Source organism: Thunnus thynnus, unplaced genomic scaffold (genome assembly GCF_963924715.1).
Source record: "Thunnus thynnus unplaced genomic scaffold, fThuThy2.1 SCAFFOLD_41, whole genome shotgun sequence".
Taxonomy (NCBI): domain Eukaryota; kingdom Metazoa; phylum Chordata; class Actinopteri; order Scombriformes; family Scombridae; genus Thunnus; species Thunnus thynnus.
Window position 1 is genome coordinate 42,248 of NW_027095882.1, and position 11,298 is coordinate 53,545.

At 41.9% G+C, this 11,298-nt stretch overlaps 1 pseudogene; it reads right to left on the minus strand.

Moving 5' to 3' along the window:
* Window positions 1-6,250: 6,250 nt before the first annotated feature.
* Window positions 6,251-11,290, minus strand: LOC137178745 (cytochrome P450 2K1-like; annotated as a pseudogene).
* Between the last annotated feature and the right edge of the window lie 8 nt (window positions 11,291-11,298).

Consider the following 11,298-nt stretch of genomic DNA (forward strand, 5'->3'; position numbering starts at 1 on the left):
GGGTTGATTCCAGCTGGATGCTGATGTTTTGTTGTATGGAGGGACTGGCTGGGATGGTGAGGCTCAAGCTTGGTCTTAGAGAGGTTGAGTTGAAGGTGACGTGTAATCTTATCGTATCCTATTGTATAGTATCGTATATTATTGTTTCGTATTGTATCGTATTGTATTGTATCATACATTATTGTATCGTATCACGTATCATTGTTGCTCGTCACCAGTGTTTTCTCTGTAAAACTGAAACTCTTTATGTGAATCTTAACCAACATATTTCCATTTCCTGTTATGTGACCGGCCTGCTGTGATTGGTTGTCTGTTGCCCATCACTCCGGTCTCTGTCAGGGAGACTCGGTCCTGCAGCTGAACGGACTGCCTGTGGAAACCTGGAAGTGTGTCGACCTGGCCCACGCCATCAGGCCATCAGATAGCCAATGCAACAGCTGGCTTGTTGTAGCAGCCTGAAGGACTCTTTATACATCCATGGAAGGACTGTTAAGAACTGTTGTTAAGCTAACGGGAGAAATGATCTGGACTGTGCAGCGCAGCAGCAGCAGGACACCGCCAGGGAGGCTGGAGAGAGAAGCAACTGGAGAAACAACCAGGAGAGTTAGCTTGTTTGTCATTGTTGCTAATGATATCAGACTGGTTAACCAGCAGCCATTAAGTTCTGTTAACTAACAAATAAGATGACCAACAGCCACAAATGGACGTTGTGACATGAATACTTCATCTCCATGATAGAAAGACATCAGATAACATGAGTCAGATACAGCTTCTCTCTCTCTGTCTCTTTGGTTGCTAATTTCATCTCTGATGGTTAAATGTCTTTCTGTGTGGCTGTTGTGTGAATTTATCTCCTTAACAAGAATGCAGCAGAGATATATATATATAATGTGTTGTGGGTAGTTTGCTTGTTGAAGTTACAGTGAGCTGTCTGGACTCACTCATTCATGTGGAATTGATCTCGTTTTTAATGGAGTGTTTGTTCAGTCACCTGTTGATTTTGTGTGATTAGTGAATGAGTGCAGGAGGTCTGGCTGCTCCCCCACGGTTCAGCTGGCATATGAACTGCGGATTAATTGCAAAATTTAATGTCTCATTTAAGACAAAGTAAACAAACTGCTGTAAGTACAAGTCATGGGCAGACAGCGTGTCGCTAACAGGAATTTTGAAGAGCAATGATCCAACCAGCATCTAACGAGTCCAAAGTGACCTCTGTAGGTGTGTTTACACGCTGTTTGATGTGCTGCAGCTGAGCAGCTAATTAGCATCTAGCTGCTAACTGACGTTAGCGGTGAATGTTTATTTGGTGGCTCGTTCAACAAGCTGCAGGACAAGACGTGTGTTCATGTTTCTAAGTTATCATTAAGTTTTGATGATGTGGACAGAGGCTGTTTCATTCACTACCGTATTTAAAAGAGGAAGGTATCATGCCTCATATTGCAATAACTGAGCATTGAATATTTCATATATTTTATTTTATTTTATTTAAGCATTGGACATCTTAAATGTTGTTTGTCTTGAATGTTTTCATTTAAGACCATGGGCAAAAGTTCATTGCTGTTTCGTGCTGTAAGAGTGTTACAGAATAAATAGAAAACAAAGTTTTATTGTCTCCCCCCTTTTTTTTTTTTGCTGAGCCAAAAAATGATCCGATCCGTGACTCAAATCCGATACGATGCAAACTGTTAGTTTTGTGATCTGTTGCACCCCTAGTGTTAACATGTCAGCTTTGTAGACTATATTTTATATGTGATGTATATAGATAAGAGTGTGTAAGTCATTGACTTAAGTCATTAAGTTGATACATGCATTAATACTTTCTGATGTGAACCTACACTTTTAGATCTGTGAATGTTTTTAGTGTTCAGTCTTTCTAGTATTCAGCACTGATCTGTTCCTGTATCACATTATAAGCTTTGTGGTACTTTATATATTTCTGTATATTAAGAAAATACACAGGAAACACGTGTAAATCATGTGATTCACACACACACAATCACACACTCTCACACACACACACACACACACACACACACACACACTCACACACACACACACACACACACACACACACACACACTCACACACACACACACAAACACACACTCACTCACACACAAACACTCACAAACACACATGCACACTGACACACACACACACACACACACACACTCATGCGCACACACACACTCATGCGCACACACACACACACACACACACACTCACACACACACACGCACGCACACACACACACACACACACACACACACTCACACACACACACTCACACACACACAAACACACACACACAAACACACACACTCACACAAACACACACACGCACACAAACACACTCACACACACACACACAAACACGCACACAAACACACACTGACACACACACAGACACACACAAACACAAACATAGGCCAGACCAGACAGTCCACGACTTACCTTTAAAATACTTACCTACCTCTTATACCTTAATACCTACCTCATCTCTCATGGGTGTCAGGATTTTTCGAAAAGTCACTCCATGAGTGGTACGAATAGACTCCAAATGACCTTAAACGTGCTCCTAAATACTTTCTGCATGGTCGATTTTGGTCTCCGCACTGAAATTTTCATCCCATTCATTTCCAAAGGGGAGGACATTTTGCTCTATAACTCGGGAACCAAAAGTCGTAGAGACTCGGGAGTGGGTGGCACCAGACCTAATTTGGGGGCTCTGAACGTGCCAGTCTTGACCCATGTCTCTACGACCTTCCGTTGCTGAGATATAGCCATTTCAAAAACCGGAAGTGACATATCTCAGGACTGGAAGCTCGCACATGCTCATGGGTGGTACTGTTGGAAAGGCCGTACCTGAATTAGCGGGGATGGAGCTTGGTTCCAAGTCTCTATGACCTCCCTATCAAAAGTTATTCACAATTGTCCTGTTTTGTCCAGTGAGACAAACCTTGTTTAACCCCCATACCTAACCCTAACCCTCCCTATCAAAAGTTATTCACGTTTGTCCCGTTTTGTCCAGTGAGACAAACCTCGTTTTACCCCCATACCTAACCCCTAACCCCAACCCTAACCCCTAATCCTAACCCACCCTAACCCTAACCCTAACCCCTAACCCCTAACCCTACCCTAACCCTAACCCTAACCCTAACCCCCTAACCCTAACCCTAACCCTAACCCTACCCTAACCCTAACCCCCTAACCCTAACCCTAACCCTACCCTAACCTAACCCTAACCCCAACCCTAACCCTAACCCTAACCCCCTAACCCTAACCCTAACCCTAACCCTAACCCTAACCCCTAATCCCGACCCACCCTAACCCTAACCCTAACCCCTAACCCCTAACCCTACCCTAACCCTAACCCTAACCCTAACCCTAACCCTAACCTAACCCTAACCCTAACATTTTATAGATTGACTCAGAATACAAGAAAACAACACCTCTGTATTAAAGGGGATTTACTTTTTATATTTATTATATCTAAATATTTATTTATATTTACTTTTTACTTTTCATTTTTATTTTACAAATATCTCTTTCATAAAATACAGTGAATGGGTAATAAATGCATGTATTTCTCCAACAGATCTGTTGTAAACCCAACTCAACTGGTCAAATCAGATGGCCGCCTACCATGAGCCGGGTTCTGCTTGAGATTTCTTCCCGTTAAAGGGGACTTTTTCCTTACCACTGTTGGGCCGTGGCCAACAATACTCTGCCTCACGCGGGGCGCCATTTTGTTGGGCCGTAGCTACAAGTTTGGCTATCAGCAATAATTAACGATTATCAAAGATAATCGTTAATTATTAAAATCAATAAAATTATTAATAAGAATTAATAATAACGGGGCACCACCCTGGACTCAAGGAAAAAGATAACCAATTCAGTCTCAAAGTGTACTAATCTATGAATTTGGGACTTTGATTAATAATTAATTTAATAACTATAAACAAAATCACCATATCAATAGCTAGTTAAGATTGAAAGATTTGGAGTTCTTTACAGAGCAGAGGTTGGCAAAACTCATTCTTGTGCAACATTAAAACAGACAACAGGTATATCCAAAAGCATTTATTTAACAAAAGGGTAAAAGCAACACACAATACTAATCTAGCTAAGTGTACCTATATACAAGTGTGAATGTGTGAGTGTGTGTGTGTGTGTGTGTGTGTGTGTGTGTAGGGAAGACAATAGCAAGATGGCTGCAGTCACCTGGTGACTGAGCACATGGCATGTCGACACGTTGGCTGATAAAGGGAACTACAGGGATAAAAGGCCAGACCATGTGGTGTCTTGAACCACATGTGCTGCCTGAACCAAAGTTTGCCAAACTAGGTTTTAACCTCTTAACTGTGTGGTTCTCTATTCAAGGCCAATTGGTGTATACTAAAGCTGCCAGGTTAAAATGAGGTTAGTTGCATGTAAGGCCTAGTTACTGGATGTAACATGTGTTAAGCATGCTAACATTAACCTAGCGGTGTGGCTATGCAGTAACCTGACTATAAGCAACAAGGACATCATAACAACAGTTCAATGTATAACCTTAACCAAATCAATACACGTACAGTACATTGTTTGAGTTAAACATTCTTGCTTAGCCGTACTATGCTTCACTGTGTTGCTAGGCTATGCCCAGTTGTTACCAGTTCATGAAGTAAGAGATGCTTAGTGGTGTCTTGCTTTGTAGCCGGTGAATCCGTGGGTGAGTCAGGCTGAGAAGGCTTTGGCTCTGAAGCTGAAAGATGCAGGCGTTGCTGGGCAGACAGCACTCCAGTCGTGCAGAGGGCCCAGGTCACTCCTTGGTGTAGAGTTAGCGGCAAGCTAACTCCATTTCGCGGCTCCTGTACTTGTTAAACTGGCCAGCAGACTTGTGTGTTAGCTGCTGGCACAAGGGAACTTAGTTTCTGAGTCTTAGGCAGGCTCTCGCGTCTTCTGCCGTAAAGAAGACCGTGTGTGTCTGCTATGAGCAGGCCACACAAGAGAGCAGAGAGCTGCTCCAGCAGCTGCTGGAGGTGTGAAAGAGAGCAAGGAGCTGCTCCAGCAGCTGAAGGAGAAAGAGAGCAAGGAGCTGCTCCTGCTGCAGCTCGTGGAGAAAAGAGAGAGATAAGAGGGGAATCTCTAGTTTTGATAACCTGGATCCATGGGTGGAGCTTCACACTTTGGGTGCGAACCCCCAGGGCTCAGGTTTCTTGGAGTCTTGAAACATGTGGTAAACTGTGGTCCACATGTAGTCCCAACACCACTGTCACCAAGTGCTTGCTCATGGGGTTAGGGTTGACTCTCTCTCATTAAAGAGTATGATCTAGACCTGCTGTGAAAAGTGTCCTGAGATGACTTTTGTTGTGATTTGACGCTATATAAATAACATTGAATTGAATTGAATTGAAATTAAAAACATGAAACTATTAACTATTGTGTGTGTGAATGAACTCTGTTGAGCAGCCATGTTAGGGACACAAGATCAGTGAAATAAAAGGAGAATTCTTTTGGCATTGAGTTTATAAATGTTAATGACCTCATTATAGTCATTTGGGATGTCCCTCTTATTGGACAACAGTAGGAGATCGGAGGGCCTTCCTTTTCCACATCTGTTTCTAAGCTGGGTCTTGATCAGCTTCAATTTGGAGAATGATTGCTTGACTAATGCAGTTGTCACTGAAAATATGGCATCTATTTTGAGGAGTTTTGTCAGGTTTGGGAAGACTGTATCCACATCATTTTCTTTAAGGCATGTAAACATAGCTTGGACATTGCTGATAGGGAGAGCATAGTAAGAGTGGAACACCTTCAGTGACAATACTGTCTTCCTCCATGTCACATAATTGGCAAACATCCTTTAAAGATTGGACAGTAGCTCAGTCATTCGTCATGCCTTTCCAGTTCATTGGGATAGTAAGGCACTGACATACAGCACTAGAAGTGCACTAGCCCTCTTGCCCTTGTCATGTATGTTTTTACCCCTACCAAGGAAGTTGCTTTCACTCCTCTCTGTTTGTTTGTCAGGGTTACTCAAATAACAGTTTCATGACAGGATACATTTTTAAAACTGTTTAACATGCCTAGGTATAGGTTCTACTGGGCATCCCATCTAATTGCTCATGGCCAATGCAAATGCCATTGGCACCAGCATTTTTGCCATGGCAAAATGCACAACATGGGTCCATGCAAGAACAAGCACCATTCCCAGTTAAATACAGCAAAAACATAGGAATGATTTTTGCTCTGTTTTCAATCAAACACATTTTTATTGTCAGTAAGGCAAGTTTCCATTGAGATCACAGACACTTTAATGACCTGTTATGTGGTTTCTAACATGCAGTAGACCTGCTCCTGCTTGATACCATCAATGTGCCTTTTGTCACATACACAGCATTCTCACACACCACCGTCTGTTCTTCACATGGTAGTTCCCTCTCCTGCCATGTCATAAAAACACTCCATAATTTTCCAGCTCTCCACTTCATTGTCGACAGACAGCACACAGTTCATGGGGTGAAGGGGAGAGGGTGAAGTCCACAACTGGTGTCAGATCCAATTCATCTTCTGAAACTCCAGGTGGAGGAATGAAACGAAAGCGCTGGAGGAGGGAAGTGAAAAAGAGGAAGAGCTCCATCCTGGCCCGACTCTCCCCGAGACACACCCTGCGACCTGCAAAGAATTAGATCACATCATGTCTTTACATGCATAAAATATATCAATCAATCAATCAATCAATTTTTATTTATATAGCGCCATATCACAACAAAAAGTCATCTCAAGGCACTTTTCACATAGAGCAGGTCTAGACCGAACTCTTTAATTTACAGAGACCCAACAATTCCCCCATGAGCAGCACTTGGCGACTCCCCTTTAACGGGTAGAAACCTCAAACAGACCCCGGCTCTTGGTGGGCGGCCATCTGCTTTGACCGGTTGGGTTGAGAGAGAGAAAGAGAGAGAGAAAGGGGGAGGGGGGACAGAATAACAACAATCACAACAACAACAATAAGCAGCAGCAGCAACAGCCAGGGAAGGATGCCATCAGGACTGTGAAGGACCGCGAAGGTTCGGCCCGGGACTCAGGTTTTCCTGTGAGATGAGAAACACAAAAAACTCCGGGGAAGAAGCAAAGTTAGTGACATGCATTGATGTTACATGAATGCATACAGATGGAGAGGAGGAGGAGGAGAGAGGAGCTCAGTGCATCATGGGAAGTCCCCCAGTAGTCTAGGCCTATAGCAGCATAACTAAGGGCTGATCCAAGGCGAGCCTGGTCGGCCCTAACTATAAGCTTTATCAAAAAGGAAAGTTTGAAGCCTACTCTTAAACATAGAGAGGGTGTCTGCACCCCGGACTGAATCCGGTAGATGGTTCCATAGAAGAGGAGCCTGATAGCTGAAGGCTCTGCCTCCCATTCTACTTTTAAAGACTGTAGGAACCACCAGTAAGCTGCATACTGGGAGCGCAGTGTTCTAGTGGGATAATACGGTATTATGAGCTCTTCAAGATATGATGGTGCCTGACCATTAAGGGCTTTGTAAGTTAGGAGAAGGATTTTAAATTCTATTCTAGATTTTACAGGAAGCCAATGCAGTGAAGCTAAAATGGGAGAAATGTGGTCTCTTTTTCTAGTTTTAGTCAGAACACGTGCAGCTGCATTCTGGACCAGCTGGAGAGTCTTTAGAGACTTGTTAGGGCAGCCTGATAATAAGGAATTGCAATAATCCAGCCTAGAAGTAACAAATGCATGAACTAGTTTTTCTGCATCTTTTAGGGACAGGATGTGCCTGATTTTTGTGATATTACGTAAGTGAAAAAAGGCAGTCCTTGAAATTTGATTTATGTGGGAGTTAAAGGACATATCCTAATCAAAGATAACTCCCAGATTCCTTACGGTGGTGCTGGAGGCCAGGGTAATGCCATCCAGAGTAGCTTTATCATTAGATAATGTGTTTCTAAGGTGTTTAGGGCCAAACACAATAACTTCAGTTTTATCTGAATTTATGCAGTCTCTAAAGAACAACAACTTTACAAAGTTGTTTTACCTGCAGAAAAGGGCATGAAGGCATCTCTCCTTGTAAATTTACCCTCCTTATCCAGAAAGTGGGAAGGTTTGAAAGTGTGTGGGCTCTCCCATTCGTTCTCATCATACAGGACAGAAGTATGCAGAGGAAACACAGTCGTCCCCTGTATGCAAAAGAAGAGTCCAGGTCTATCATATAAAGTCTCAGAAACAAAGCACTATTTTAAGAGTTTACAGACATGAAAATATTAAACACATTTGTATTACTGAAACAGCTATGAGTTGCTAACCTCTTTGACAAAGTAGCCTTGAAAGGTGACGTCTCGGCTGGTTTTGTGAGGAATCGCCATGGGTACAATGTTGGCGAGTCTTTGTGACTCGTGGATGACGGCGTTAGTGTAGGGCAGGTTCTTTCTGTCCTCTACCTGGACTTGACGGCTTCCAACCACCCTGCTCAGCTCCTCCTGGACTTGGTCTGGACACACATGAAATAAAAATTCAGCCCAATGAATATGTGATGCTACTTTAAGCCCCCCCTTTTGTGTGTGTGTGTGTGTGTGTGTTTTTGCACCTTGAATATGAGGGTACTTTGCCATAAAAACTAGACACCACTGAAGTGTATTTCCTGTGGTTTCTGTTCCAGCAGCAAACAGGTTCATCACACTGTAGACCAGGTTTTCATCATTGTAGTGTGAATCCTTGATTTCAGACACCTGGTATAATACAGAAAAGAGGGATTTTACTTTTTAATTGGTTGAATGATATTATGAGCAGAAGAATAGTGTCACTGGAGTCGAACACCTCACCTCCAAATTTTGCTGCCGGTTCAGGAATACATCAACAAAACATCTGCACATCTCAGGGTTCAGAGTCTCCTTCAGATCTGCTATGATGCTGTTTGTTTCCCTCTTATTGTCCTCCACATTCTTCATCAGTTCCTTCCAGTTTTTCAGCCAAGGGCCCAGCCAAGGAAGCACATTGTACATCTGTAATGAAACACAATACAGTTTCTTTGACTTTTATTATGTTTTTATTTGGTTTCATTTTTCACTTGGTTGTCATATAATTTAAATTGTTTGTTGGCACTTGTAAATTCCAAATAAATGTATAACATCCTAGGACATTTCCCAGAGAGAGCAATATAATTCGATAGGGCTACTAATGCAATGTTCAGTTGGTACGCTTCCCATTAAGTAATTCTAGGTGATTGCTAATGTGACCCGGAGAGTCTTTTAGTTGGTGCACAGCAGGTCAGCTCAACATGCAAAAATGTGAAATTTGTTTACAAGCCAGTATAAATAATAATAAAAGAGAAAAAAATATTACATAACCACAGCCAGAATTAAGTTTCCACTGAATAATGAACAGTGACTGAATGTTTATTTGAGTTTAAGTGGAGGAGTTATTTTAAGTTTTGATATGAATAGCAATGTAAAATTCCCTCATAATCTGGGGAAGAAGTCACTAAATCTGAAATCACTTCAATGTACCAGGATGGAAGCTGATCCAGTCAAACGGATGGACTCATGGTCTCTTTCCACCATGGCCTGGAAGACTGGATCTTTGTATTCAAACCTCCTTCCAAACATGATAGCTGATATGATATTTTAAGCTGCATAATTAATTGTTTGGGTGTTGTTGAAGGCTTTACCTGAGAGAAAAAGAGTTATGAGCAAGAGTTAGATAGAAAGTGTAAACTATCCTTGTGACTGCTGTATAAATCATACAGTGCTTTAGGGCATATACTGTTACCGTCATGTTGTTCAAATTCCTCAGTCAGGTAGTGACATTCCTCAATGATTTTCCCTTCAGTAATCTTCTTGCCCATCCCAAAATCTCTCAGTGTAGTGAGAGCAAAACGCCTCATTTCTTTCCATGTGTTGCCATTGGAAAACAGTATGCCTGGAAACAAAAGTGGTTGACTGTTTTGACATCGGCAAAAAAGACAACAAAAAACAAAAACAAGCTGGACAAAACAAATGATCAAAATCAAAAGATTTCATGTCCTTTGTTGAAATCATAGAATATGGGAGTGACCTCTCTGTCCCCAAAGTCTTCAGCATGGTTGACCAGAGCCTGTTTGACTGTCCTGTATCCTGCTAGAACTATCACCTTCTTGAGACCAAAGTAGACTCTAAACACTGGTCCATACTTTTTGGACAGCTAAAGAGATGGAAGCAATATAAATTGAGACTCACAGTCATAGATAAGAAATGTAACTTACAGGAATTAACTGTCTTATACTAAAAACATATTTGCACATAATATAACTACTAAAATAAATTATAATAATAAACATAATTTATATAGCACTTTTCTTAGCAATGTTAGTATCAAATAAAAAAAGCATATACTAAACATTTCCAAAAGCTTTTACAAAGAGAACAGCTTTAAGAAGAGATTTAAAAGAAGTCAGCGAATTATTGTGTCTGAGTTCAGCAGGCAGAGAGTTCCATAGTGTCAGAGCTTTTATAGCAAACGCCCAGTCACCCTTGGTCACCAACCGTGACCTGGGAGTAACCAGCAGGGCCCCATCTGCGTATCTTAATGGCCGAGAGGGCACGTATCAGGTCAGTAAGTCAGAGATGTATTTAGTTGCAAGGCCATTTAACGGTTTAAAAGTGAGCAATAAGATCTTTAAATTAATGTGAAATTTAACATGGTGCCAATGTAGGGAGGCAAACACGGGGGTAATGTGATCATGCCTTTTTGTTCCAGTAATAAGTTGAGCAGCAACGTTTTGTACCAATTGCAGACAGTGGAGGGAGCTCTGGCTGACACCCTAGTAAAGTGTGTTGCAATAATCAAAATGAGAATAGATAAAAGCATGTCCAACTTTTTGTAAATCAGCAACTGATTTACAAAAACAGTCTCCTATCAAAGCATTGGATACAATCTTACTGTTTAAGACAAAAAACACATTTCTCACATCAAAAAGACTGCTGTCGAGTTTCTTGAGATCCACCTGAAGTAAGTTACCAAGCAGAGGAAGAGGTTTGGGTCCTGGAGGCTCCGTCCCTTTTTCTAGGAAGCTGAAGCTGGAGTAGAAAAAGTGGAGGACCAGCAGGCCCATAATAACCCCCAACAGGGAAACTGAAGTGGGGTAGTGGAAAAGATCCTCTAACATGATCTTAACGACCCCAAAGCTTAACCCTGACTCCTTTCAGACACACAAACTTTCTCTCTGAACAGCTGTCTTCAGTGTTACACAAAGGGAAAACTGCTGGGTTGTCACAACCAGGGCCTCCTGTTATGTCTTGTTCAAAATACTCCAGAAAACCACAT